This window comes from Heloderma suspectum, chromosome 2 (genome assembly GCF_057233095.1).
Source record: "Heloderma suspectum isolate Gila_16-S chromosome 2, 16-S_ref, whole genome shotgun sequence".
Classification (NCBI taxonomy): Eukaryota; Metazoa; Chordata; class Lepidosauria; order Squamata; family Helodermatidae; genus Heloderma; species Heloderma suspectum.
Genome location: NC_139459.1, coordinates 228,126,803 through 228,139,347, shown reverse-complemented (window position 1 = coordinate 228,139,347; position 12,545 = coordinate 228,126,803).

Genomic DNA, 12,545 nt, shown 5'->3' with positions numbered 1-12,545 from the left:
CTTTTGGTGCTTGGTCTGCAGCAATTATGGATGCCATTCCCGCCCCAACACTTTTTTTTTTTACTGAATTAGGACAAATTCAGGGGGTACCGGGGCCACATATTACCCACCCCTAGCCTAAATGGAAGGCTCAAGTCTCTCAGCTAGGCTGGAGTTTTACAGTGGTACCTTCCTGCCCACATATTTTCTGGTATTGCATATTCCAGATTCTCTCCATTCTACTTCAGCTTTTGAGGATGGATGAATAAAAAGTATCTTCTTATACAACAGTAAGAGGCTCTTGGGCAGGGGTGGGAGGCAGCTACAAAGGATCCCATGTGTAGGCAGTACACAGAGTGGAACAGAGGAGTAAGCCTTGCACTTGCACATTTTCCCAACAACATGTAGAACTTTGGATATGAGTAGGACATGCATGCTTATGCCCCATACAGGCAACCCATCCACCATTTTCGCTCAGTGAAATACTTCATGTGAGTGGGACCTATTGGCACAGGAAATTCTTCATGGAAGCTTAGCCCAAATTATCATTGACATAGAGTGCAAAAGAGGGTGATCACAATGTTCAGGGACTGGAGGACCTTACCTACCAGGAAAGACTACAAGGTTTAGAGGGGGAAAAGGTGACTGGGATGGTGCGGGGAGAGACACACGGCAGAAATTTATAAAATTATGCATGGTGTGGAGAAAGAGACGCTTTTGTCCCTCATAATAATAACAGAAACCAGAGCCATCCACTGAGACTGACTGGCAGGAAATTCAGGGCAGACAAAAGGAAGTACTTCTTCACAAGCACATCATTAAATGATGGGATTCACTACCACAAGTTGTAGTGATGATGGCCACCAATTTGGATAGCTTTAAAAGGGGATTAGACACATTCATGGTGGATGAGGCTATCAATGGCTACTAGTCAAGATGGCCATGTGCTGCAGTCTCCGACTTCAGAGACACTACACCACCGAATATGTCCTTATGCATTGATCCAAGGTGCGCCCTCTCCTGTATCAAACCACTTACCCACCAAGAACATGTTTGAACTGGCACTGAGTCAAATCGTTTCCTGTGGGACAACATTAGCTTAAAACAGGAGGGAGTCCAATGAGCTTCCCTCAGTCAAGGGACGTCTTCTTGAGCCTTCCCAGGGTTATGAAATCCAAGTGAAAAGCAGACGTTCAGGCTAGCAGCAGGCTCGGAAAATACAGCTCGTGTGCCATTACAGTCAGCACCAATGAACTCTGAAAGCCAGCTGCTGGTGAACACAAGTATTGCACACGTGTCTTCTTTGTGGACTTCCCATAGTCATCTTGTTGGCTAAGGTGAGAACAGAAAGCTGGACTAAATAGGCCTAGTATTTCCTTCTGCCAAATCATGACATCGACACAAATCTTTTCACTGTGTGAATAACAACCAGTTATATAAATCAATGGTAAAATACAAGAGCAAACCTCTGCTTCACCCCTCTGTGGATCGCTGTGCCTTTGCTTATTGCAGACCACTGAGTGCAATGGAAGTAGAGCGGCACCCTAACCACACATAGAGGGAAGGACGCCTCCAACATAAACTCTAAACTTGCAGCCAACCTTGCACACTTCAGCTGATATACAGTAGTTCTTTAAAGCTATCAATTGTATGTTCTAACTGAAAAGCAATTCTGAAGCAAATTGCTTTAGTGAGGAAAATAGACTATTAACCTGCTTGTGACTTCCTGCATTAATTTACAAATCTAATGGCTGTTCTTTAAAAAAAAATACAGGAGCAGTTACTGCCCTTTAGAAAGCCATGCCAAAAGGACATTTTGGGCAGTGACTGTTATCCCCCATCCCCACACTTATGGAAGTGTGGAAGCTCATCTGCCAGTTGATCTTCTCCTACCTTTGCTCTTCCCTAAAAGCGGTAGCATGGAATCATCTTTTGACATTTATACAAGCCCCTTTCCCTCCCACAGAACAAACATGGCAACAAGATTGTTGTTTCAAGAAACCAAACATGCCTATATTGTATACAGCTGGATTTTTACTTACCATTAAGTAATTGATCTCCTCCTACTAATAATGGCTCCTATAATAATTACCCCTTCATGGATCACTGCCTTGTTGTGGCGAAGGGGCTTGCGTAACTCAGTGAAGCCGTAAGCTATGCCGTGCAGGGCCACCCAAGACGGACAGGTCATGGCAGAGAGTTCTGACAAAATGTGGTCCACTGGAGAAGGAAATGGCAACCCACTCCAGTATTCTTGCCAAGAAAACCCCATGGAACGTATCACAAGGCTAAAAGATATGACACCAAGAGATGAGCCCCTCAGGTCGGAAGCTGTCCAATATACTACTGGGGAAGAGCAGAGGGGTATTTCCAAGTAGAGCCAGAAAGAATGAAGTGGCTGGGCCAAAGCCGAAAGGACACTCAGCTGTGGATGTGTCTGGTGGTGAAAAGAAAATCCGATGCTGTAAAGAACGATATTGTTTAGGAACCTGGAATGTAAGATCAATGAATCAAGGTAAGCTGAAGGTGGTCAAACATGAGATGGCAAGATTGAACATCGACATCTTGGGAATCAGCGAACTAAAATGGACAGGCATGGGCGAATTTCATTCAGGTGACCATCATATCTACTATTGTGGGCAAGAATCCCTTAGAAGAAATGGAGTATTTATTTATTTATTTATTTATTTCATTTCTATACCGCCCAATAGCCGAAGCTCTCTGGGCGGTTCACAAAAACTAAAACCAAACAACACACAATAAAAACAATTTAAAATATATAGAACATTAAAACCACAATATAACAATACAACCACAATAAAACCTAGCAGCAGTACAGGAGTTTAAAATACAGATTTAAAACAGCAAAGATAAAAATTTAGAAAGCTAAAATGCTAAAATGCCTGGGAAAACAAAAAGGTCTTCACCTGGCGCCGAAAAGAGTACAATGTAGGTGCCAGGCGAACCTCACTAGGGAGCTCATTCCAGAGCCGGGGTGCCACAACAGAAAAAGCCCTCCTCCTAGTAGCCACCCGCCTCACTTCCTTTGGCAGGGGCTCACGGAGAAGGGCCGCTGATGATGATCTTAAGGTCCGGGCAGGCACATATGGGAGGAGGCGATCCTTCAGGTAACCTGGCCCCAAGCCGTTAAGGGCTTTGAATGTTAACACCAGCACTTTGAATCGGTCCCGGAAATGGACTGGCAGCCAGTGTAGCTGAAAAAGTACTGGCGTAATATGAGCTCGCAGGCCAGTCCCTGTTAACAATCTTGCTGCCCTATTTTGGACCAGCTGAAGTTTCCGGACCGTTTTCAAAGGCAGCCCCACGTATAACGCATTGCAGTAATCCAGACGAGAAGTTATCAGAGCATGGATAACTGTAGCTAGGCTATCTCTGTCCAGATAAGGGCGTAGTTGGTATACCAGCCTAAGCTGATAAAAAGTGCTCCGTGCCACTGAGTTCACCTGTGCCTCAAGTGACAGTTCTGGATCCAAGAGCACCCCCAAACTACGAACCTGATCCTATGAGTAGCACTCATAGTCAACAAAAGGGTGGGAAAAAGCAGTACTGGGGTACTATATTAAAAATGATAGAATGATCTCAGTACGAATCCAAGGCAAACCATTCAACATCACAGTAATTCAAGTCTATGCCCCAACCACTGATGCCAAAGAAGCGGAGGTTGATCGGTTCTATGAAGACCTACAACACCTTCTAGAACTAACACCAAAAAAAGATGTCCTCTTCATCATAGGGGATTGGAATGCTAAAGTAGGAAGTCAAGAAATCACTGGGATAACAGGCAGGCATGGCCTTGGTGTACAGAATGAAGCAGGACAAAAGTTAATAGAGTTTTGCCAAGAGAACACACTGATCATAGCAAACACTCTTTTCCAACAGCACAAGAGACGACTCTACACATGGACATCACCAGATGGTCAGTATCGAAATCAGATTGATTATGTCCTTTGCAGCCAAAGATGGAGAAGCTATATACAGTCAGTAAAAACAAGACCTGGAGCTAACTGTGGCTCAGATCATGAGCTTCTTGTTGCAAAATTATGGCTTAAATTGAAGAACGTAGGGAAAACCACTAAACCATTCAGGTATGACATAAATCATATCCCTTCTGAATATACAGTGGAGGTGAGGAATAGATTTCAGGGATTAGACCTGATAGACAGAGTGCCTGAGGAACTATGGACGGAGGTCCGTAACATTGTTCAGGAGGCAGCAACTCAATCCATCCCAAAGAAAAAGAAATGCGAAGAAAGCCAAGTGGCTGTCTGATGAGGCTTTACAAGTAGCTGAGGAAAGAAGGGAAGCGAAAAGCAAGGGAGAAAGGGTTAGCTATATCCAACTGAATGCAGAGGTCCAGAGAATAGCAAGGAGAGACAAGAAGGCCTTCTTAAATGAACAATGCAAAGAAATTGAGGAAAACAACAGAATGGGGAAGACTAGAGATCTCTTCAAGAAAATTGGAGATCTCAAGGGAACGTTTTGTGCAAAGACGGGCATGATAAAGGACAAAGAAGGCAGGGACCTAACAGAAGCAGATGAGATTAAGAAGAGGTGGCAAGAATACACAGAAGAACTATACAGGAAAGATCTGAATGTCCCTGATAGCCATGATAGTGCGGTCACTGAACTTGAGCCGGACATCCTCGAGAGTGAAGTCAAGTGGGCCTTAGGAAGCATTACTAACAACAAAGCTAGCGAAGATGACAGTATTCAAGGTGAGCTATTTAAAATCCTAAAAGATGATGCTGTTAAAGTGCTGCATTCAATATGCCAACAAATTTGGAACACTCAACAATGACCGCAAGACTGGAAAAGGTCAGTTTACATTCCAATTCCAAAGAAGGGCAACGCCAAAGAGTGTTCAAACTACCGTACAATTGCGCTCATTTCACATGCCAGCAAGGTGATGCTCAAAATCCTACAAGCTAGGCTTCAGCAGTATGCGAACCGAGAACTACCGGAAGTACAAGCTGGGTTTCGAAGAGGCAGAGGAACTAGAGATCAAATCGCCAACATTCGCTGCATCATGGAGAAAGCAAGAGAATTCCAGAAAAACGTCTATCTCTGCTTCATTGACTACGCTAAAGCCTTTGATTGTGTGGATCACAACAAACTGTGGCAAATTCTGAAAGTGATGGGAGTACCAGACCACCTTACCTGTCTCCTGAGAAACCTGTATGAGGGTCAAGAAGCAACAGTAAGAACCAGACATGGAACAACCGAGTGGTTCAAAATTGGGAAAGGAGTACGACAAGGCTGCATATTGTCACCCTGCTTATTTAACTTATATGCAGAGTACATCATGAGAAACGCCGGGTTGGATGAATCACAGGTCGGAATTAAGATTGCTGGGAGAATTATCAACAACCTCTGATATGCAGACGATACCACCCTAATGGCAGAAAGCGAAGAGGATCTCAAGAGCCTCTTGTTGAGGGTGAAAGAGGAGAGTGCAAAAGCTGGTTTGAAACTCAACATTAAAAAAACGAAGATCATGGCATCTGGCCCTATCACTTCCTGGCATATAGAAGGGGAAGAAATGGAAGCAGTGACAGATTTTACTTTCTTGGGCTCCAAGATCACTGCAGACGGTGACTGTAGCCATGAAATTAAAAGATGCTTGCTCCTTGGGAGGAAAGCTATGGCATACCTAGACAGCATAGTAAGAAGCAGAGACATCACCTTGCCGACAAAGGTCCGTCTAATCAAAGCTATGGTTTTCCCAGTAGTAATGTATGAAAATTTAGTAATTTTCCTAAAGAAAATCAACCCTGAGTGCTCATTGGAAGGACAGATACTGAAGCTGAAGCTCAAATATTTTGGCCACCTAATGCGAAGAGAAAACTCTCTGGAAAAGACCCTGATGATGCTGGGAAAGACTGAAGGCAAAAGGAGAAGGGGACGGCAGAGGATGAGATGGCTAGATAGCATCACCGATGCAATGAATATGAACTTGAGCACGCTCCAGGAGAGAATGCAGGACAGGAAGGCCTGGCGTGCTATTGTCCATGGGGTCACGAAGAGTCGGACACGACTGAACAACAACAACAACTAATAATGGGGGTAAAAACAAAACAAAACAAAACACTGGTGTCTTAATACACTGCAAAATATGCAGCGTTTGCTTTGGGCCAAACAGAATCACCTCCCCAAATGAAAGAGGCCTTGAAGCAGAGCATATATTTTGGGGTGGGGTGGAGAATCATGTTCTCAGCTGCCCCAGAGGGCAGGAGTAGATCTAATAGGCTTAGATTACATGAAGATAGACTTTGGTTGAACATTAAGGGTGTAATCCTATGCATGTTTAGACAGAAAAAAGGTGTTTTTTCTCCATGCTGGGAGTTGTAGGCTTTTTTTCTGTCTAAACATGCATAGGATTGCACCCTAAGAGAGACTTCTTGACTGTAAGGCCATTTCAACAATGGAACCTATTACCCAGAGGGATGGTGGGCTCTCCCAAGCTGGACATCTTTAAGATGGAGCTAGACAGCCATCTGTTGAGAATGCTCTAGCTCTGAATTGCCTGCATCGTGAAAGAAATCCAGGCCCCCTCCAACTCAATGGTTTTGGGTCAATCCTGAAGAATACTCTTCATCTATTCATGGATAAAAAAACAGCTGAAATGTATTTCAGGTTTTCTACCTGCAGATCAGTTCCAACCCTTCTTTTGACTCTACACTATCACTTTGATGGCTGACAGTATCCAAACAAAATTAAAATTGACCTTGGTGATATCCAGGGAGTTCTGAGGTGCACAAAATGTTTTGGAAGCTGCTGAGATGTTCTATGACTCATCCACTCAAACTTCATTTGCACCTAGGGTAGCTGGCCACTTATAAATCGCAAAAAAAGAGGAAATACATCACCACAAAAAAGGACAATAAGTGTGTGTGTGTGTGTGTATACTCTCTCTCTGTCTCTCTCTGTCTCTCTCTCTCTCTCTCACACACACACACACACACACATGCATATTTTGAAAAAATTAACATAATTTAAATAGAAATACAGTACATCTCACCATAGTGGAGAAGACTGTGACCAGGGGGGATCTTCATAACAACAGAATGAGAAGCACATTGGAGTATTACCTGGATTTTCATGGAATCTGCTTTGGTCCATCAGGGATGCATGAAGGAAGATAAGCTGAGGGTACCGTACCTTTAAAATCTGGTTTTCAGGGGTAACACAGCACTTGAAAGGAACTTACTTCTGGGTGAGGTAGGGGGAGTGGAACTGAATGTCATCAAACTGGCAGGGGCTGCTCAACCATTGAGAGAGGCTTGCTTCCCACCCCTGTCCAGGATCTCCCTGCTACTACATTATTATGAATGGAGAGCAACTAATTTTCCCCATGTGTGCAGATTTCCCCGAAGAAGCCAAAATCCCTGGTTCTCGAGTGCAGCATCTGAAGGCTCCCCCTGAGAGCATCCCTCCACCCCAATTTCGCCCCATTCCAGCAATCTGCCACAGAGTTATTGCTCCTACCCCATTTTTCCCTATGAGTGCACTTTTGCCTTGAGAAGCCAAAATCCCTGATTCTTGAGTACAGCATCTGAAGCCTCTCTGCCCCCCGCCCCCCCAGCAGCTTAGCCTCTCAATTTTGCCGCATTCCAGCACTCTGCCCTGGAATTATTGCTTACACACACACACACAAACACACACCACCTTTCTCCCTCTCCGTGCTTACAATGAGAAGCTCCTGTAAACCCGAAAGATCATTACTGCAATAAAGCAGAGAAGGGACTTTACATCAGAGAAACTACAGAACATCAAAGAAGCACAACATCACAATAGTGATTTAAGAGAGCAAGGGAGAAGTGAAGGAGCACTTTAGGGCAAGTTACTAAGGTTAGCCTTTAATGCTTTCACTGCAGGGGAGCAAGATTTATTCCTTACTTCTGAGTAAACATGCACAGAAGGGGGATATGTTAAAGATTAAAAGCTAAGGTGAATGAATGAAGGTCCCCACTACTAGGGGTAATGTGAGGGGTCACAGCTGCACTCCTGGGGATTTTCTCAATGGGAAAAACTACATCCATTGGGGAAATGAGGGAATGGGGTGCCCCACCCCCTTGACCACATCACTACCAGGTCACAGAGGCATGCCTAGGATTTAATGTGGGGGCAGGACATGGCACAATGTGGTAAAACCACCAGGGAGCTGCTTTCAGTAATAAACCAGTGTAAAAGGTGTTTCAGAAAATGCTGCTTTTCAAGAGGGAAGCATCTGGTTGGTAGCAGATTGGTGACGATGTCACCTGTTGTGAAGGAATTCAGACTGCTCTAACTTGGCACTAAATTGCTCATGAAGACAGCCCTCAGGTGAACTATCTGCCTTGCTCAGTCTACTGTCCAGGTGTTGTCAATGGGCAACCTCAAGGCCTAGCTCTTCCTTCTGATGTTTTTTTTTTTAATCTTTATTCCTGACTTGGAATGGACAGCCCTTCAAATAAAGGACACCTTCAAAATAGAGGACAGTCCTCTATAAAGGAAGGTGCATGACCACCCTATTTGCACCAAACCCATGGGCTTTTGTCCATGATGTAGGAAAAACAAGGCTAGCCACTCCAGTAGCCACCATTTTACCAAACACATTTAAAAGCACATGCAAGCCTGTTCTATTCAGAATGAGTGCTGCAAGACACATACACAAATAATACAGATATAGTGCGGTGCCATCATGCCCCCTCTTTAATGAGCTTCTGTCATGCATTAAAAACGTGGTTGTTCAGGCAGGCATTTGGGGTGGGTTAGGGTATTTTAGAAAATGTTTTTATTGTAGAATTTTATTGTTTAAAACTGTTTTAATGTTTGCTGTACATCGCCCAGAGCGGCTGGGTGACCAGCCAGATGGGTGACCAATAAATTTAATAACAAATAATAACAAAAAATCCCATCTCTCCTTGTGTTTTAGACCAAAGGAGGATTATTCCCTAGAAATACGTATATAAGGAGTTTGAGGTCTAAAAAGTAACATATGCTCTTCAATTTCTAAAGGGGTAGCTGCCGTAGCAAACAGCAAATCTGCTGCAGCAAACAGAACAGATTCTTACAGCACCTTTTAACCTTGGATTTATCAGAGAGCGGCCCTTTGAACTTCACTGTGCAATCTCTCTCTCTCTCTCTCTCTCTCTCTCTCATTGAAATTGTGGCCCTGGTCACACACACTTCTCCTCTTGTCAAATTTCATATTCTAAGGTGTCACATCTTGAGCTAGTTGAGGGCCAAACTAGATGTGGTGTTTAACATGTGGTCAAACCCTGGTGTCCAATATTTTTTTTAAAAATAGATAGTTGACTTGGTTTATCAAATAAATAGCTGAAGCAGATTGTGACTGTCACATGGGAGGGAGGCGGGTGGGCTTTAGCACTCTGCCCCTGGCACGGTCGCAATCAGAATCCCTCCCGTATCAGAATCACCTTCCTCTCATTGCAAATAGGAGGTTCACAGTGGAGGGGCAATTCCAGTTGAGACCACAGCAGGGCCAAAGAGTTAAAACCCCTCTGCCCCCATGCCATGGCCCCAATCTGGCTCCCCTCCCCTCATGCCAGCTATTTAAAAACAAAATATCTTGCCCAGCAGGGCTCACCAGGTGACCAAAGTCACACCTACTTCAGCCCTAAATCTCCCTGAATAATGCAACATGCAAGCTTCAGTGCATGTCATGGACAGATTTGGAGGATTTCCCTCACTAAAACTCAAAATATGCATAGGATGTTAAAATCTTACATTTCACAGCTTGAAATTCTCTTCTAAGTTGGTTGAAATGTTTCCCCCACTCCCCTCTTTCTGCATTCATTTCTGTTCAAAAGTCTTCCACTGAGAAATAGCACCGGGCATATCTTGACATTACAGCCAGCAGCTCTGCATGGCCAAGTCCTTTAGGCAGGAGCTTGTTGCAACCCAGGTAGTGGGAGAAGGTGCACTCAGACTCCCAGCTTACAGGCGAGTGAGGGCTATCATGTCTTATTTGGCAGGACCACCCAGTCAATTACTGAAGATGGGAGAAACCACGTGCCCAACATCTTCCTATTGAAAAGCTATTCAAAGAGCAGAAGCCCTCTTTAAGCAAGCATTTGAGAACTGCATGTCTAAATGCAGATCAAGGAATACTGGGTGAGGTCCAAACACTACTCACAAAATGGTTTCTTTCCCAAACATAGCTTGACTATTCAATCAGCAGCAACTTGGGGCTGATTTGTTTCGGCACTGTATCACCTGGATTTCTGCTACAGCACACAACCCACTCAGTACTCCATTTCCATCAGGGTTTCTGGGGTGTTTTATTCTGGAACGCCCTTGACAACTTTTACAATGTTTGTTCTCCTTATGTTGTTTTGTTTGGTAGCTGTTGCTTGCCCTCTATGTACCCCACACCCCCCAGACACACACACACACAAATGACTTCTCTGCATAATTTTGCAGTAGAAAAGAGCTGTATGAAGTAAAGACAAATGCCTACCATGGAAGTGTTGAATGGCATGTATATGGCATCTCCGCCTTATCACTGCTTTGGCCTTGAGCTGTAAATACACTTGTACAGCCAAAATAAATAAATTCACTGCAACGGCAATAATGTGGATGTAAAGCAACATTTTGTGAGCCATGCCAGCGGCATCCACCGTTGAAAAAAGCATAAACATTGAAGAAATACTTGCCTGCTACATTCCTTCACTCCTGCTCAGCTGTGCATGTGCAAGATGCTCTAAAAAAACCACAAAACACTGCTACTGTCACACATTCTGGATATGTGTGATGATGCAACCTGTAATATTCTAAGCAGTACTCGCACACATCATCAAGATAGCAACACCCATTTTTAGCACGATGAACACAGCATGAGGTTCATTGTGATGTAGGCAAATAGAATGACACCATTACATATTTTGTGAAAGGTCTTAACATCTGTGCTATGAGTAGGAAACCCACAAGATGGATAAAGCAATGCAGTGATGACACATGTATGGTATTGTATTAAGTGTAGATCCTCCTGGGCTCTCCAGGTAGCTTGGCAGAGGAACCAGTTAAAGGATGTCCTTGTTTAACAATGTTGCCTTCTGTTCTCTCCCTTTCATAACCTTTCATCCTATAAAGAATGTTCATTGGCTCTTGCTATGATACAAAGGGAGCTCCATGAGCAAACTGAGTCTTCTGAGAGCCAAACAGACATCACTTTAAAGGGCGAGTCTAGCAGCTGTGTCTTCTTTTCATTTGTACTCTAGAGTAGGTGCAGGGCCCAAGCTGGATCCTAAAAGCCCCCCATGTTGAGGGCTTGATTCAGTTCTGGGGGGCCCTGCCCCTACTCTAGAGTAAAAATGGGGGGAGGTGTAGCCGCTAGACACACATTTAAAGTAATGTCTGTTTTGGCCCCAAGACTCCTTGAAAGAGAGGAAGACATTCTCAACACTTAGGCAAACTTGTAGAGTAGCCGCTAATGCACCTCAAGGAGCACCAGGTTGGAGAGGGAAAATAATGGATGGGAAACCCCTGTATCTGCCTTCTGTATGCTTAAGAGACTCTTAAGAACCCACTCTGCTAGCACAGATATGCAAGACAGGAGCAAACACACACTAGAGCGTGTACAGGTGTCTAAGCGTGCTTCTGTGGATCTTTGTTGGTTGATGTTTTATAGCAGGAGTGCAGAGTCTCAGGCCCAGGGTCCGAATCCAGACCTCCTAAGGCTTCGGGACTGGCAGTAGGAGCTCACATATTCTGGTATTTTCTTTGTATTTTTGGTCCCTTTTGCCTTTGGCCCCACCCACCTTCAGAACACAGCCCCAAGGGCTTCTCCAAAATGGAATTCAGCCCTTGGGCTGAAAGAGGTTCCACACCCCTTGTTTTACAGCAGCATAAGCTTGACAACCATGTTTGGGGCTTAGCTAGTTAATTGTAGTTTATGCTTTGAGATTTGATGCCCCCAGGTAATGCGGAGAATGCAATTCTGCCTCAGGTCCCAGGCCTGCAGAAGGAAAGTGGAAATCTATACAGCAAACATGGAGACAGACACACAGACAGACAGACACACACACACCATTAGTGATCAAGAGTTGTCCTCATGAGTTGTGCTGTGGGAGCAAAGATGATTTCTTTGAGCACACAAGACCCTGACTTCTGGGGCCCTGCTGCAGGCCACATCCTAGTTTGTAATCTTTCAAACTTAGCCAAGCAGCAGACCGATTCAGACTTTTTGCAGTGACTACCTTGCCCTTAGAGTTCAGACAATAAAATTTGGAAAGCGGGGAGGACAAGAGGGAAGTTACCAACGTCCTGATTAGTTTCCTTAGGAAGAAAGCCACCGATCGTCTTTCTGTAGAAGGATCTCTGAATCTTATACAAGGTCTTCCTCAGGTTATCCCTCCCCCCGACCCACCTCACACACATCATATAACTTACAAGGAAAGATGTAGGGCAGAACAGTCCTAGTAGAACAGTAGGGCAGTACAGTCTGGGAGGGAGAATCTATGGAGGAAGAACTGCCAAATCCCAAACTATGCCAGCTCCAGGGCTCACATAGTTTCCTCCCCTTGGGGGAGGAGGGTGTAAGG